This window comes from Phoenix dactylifera, unplaced genomic scaffold, assembly GCF_009389715.1.
Source record: "Phoenix dactylifera cultivar Barhee BC4 unplaced genomic scaffold, palm_55x_up_171113_PBpolish2nd_filt_p 001297F, whole genome shotgun sequence".
Lineage (NCBI taxonomy): Eukaryota > Viridiplantae > Streptophyta > Magnoliopsida > Arecales > Arecaceae > Phoenix > Phoenix dactylifera.
This window is the reverse complement of record NW_024068629.1, coordinates 50,785-51,779: the sequence shown is the minus strand read 5'-3', so window position 1 is coordinate 51,779 and position 995 is coordinate 50,785. Positions and strand designations below refer to the sequence as shown.

General features: G+C 41.0%; 1 non-coding gene across 1 annotated transcript; it reads right to left on the bottom strand.

The window, feature by feature from the left end:
- Positions 1 to 668: 668 nt before the first annotated feature.
- Positions 669 to 774, bottom strand: LOC120108370. The gene has a single exon (XR_005509751.1). It is a non-coding gene; the product is annotated as a small nucleolar RNA R71 (small nucleolar RNA).
- Positions 775 to 995: the final 221 nt, after the last annotated feature.

The window sequence follows — 995 nt, the reverse complement described above, 5'->3', positions numbered from 1 at the left end:
TCGTGACCCCTCCACTTACCTGGGAGCTTACCTGGTCAACTCGGTTCATTAGACCGGATTGGAGGCTTGGGTGCCCTCTTCAAACCAGTTAGGAGCTGTCTAGTGATTTTAGGACAAAGACTAGGATTGATATGCTTTTCTCTTTTTGCATGCTTGATTGATCGAGTACTAGTGTATGCACGGTAGTCGTTCTAGAGTACAAAACCTATTACCTTTTGACCCTGAAATAGAACGAACCCTTAGGAACATTCGAGCTAAGATCAAAACATTAGGATCATCCCCACCTCTTAAGATGGCTGAAGAACAACCCAAACTCCTGAGGGAGTACTTTACTCCCACTATTTACACTTCCCCATCTTGCATTCGATTACCTGAGGTAGCAGCTGTACAATATGAAATAAAGTCTAGTGTGATCCAAATGTTTCCATCTTTTTATGGGCTCACCAATGAAGATCCATATAAACACCTAGATGAATTCCTTGAGATTTGCACCACTGTCAAGATTCAGAATTTCACTGATGATGCTCTAAAACTTAGATTATTCCCCTTCTCCCTTAAAGATAGAGCCAAGCAATGGTTGAATTCTTTAGAAGCCAACTCGATTCATTCCTGGGGTCAAATGCAACAAGAATTCTTAAAAAAATACTTTTCCATAGGAAGAATGAACCAGTTTAGACGTGCTATCACAAGCTTCTCCCAAACTGAGGGAGAAGAATTTCATGAAACTTGGGAGAGATTTCGGGACCTAATCCGTAAATGCCCACATCATCAAATACCTAAGTGGCAGCTAGTGCAATGCTTCTATGACGGATTGACTGAACAAAACCGTTAGATGATTGATGCCGCATGTGAGGGGACATTCATGCTTCAAAATGAGCATGAAGCATGGAAATTATTTAAAAATCTAAATGAAAACTCCCTCCACCATGCTTCATGTTCTCGTCAAGCACCCCCGAGTTTTCAAAGAAAAGGGACCATTTGTGAAATAAGTCATT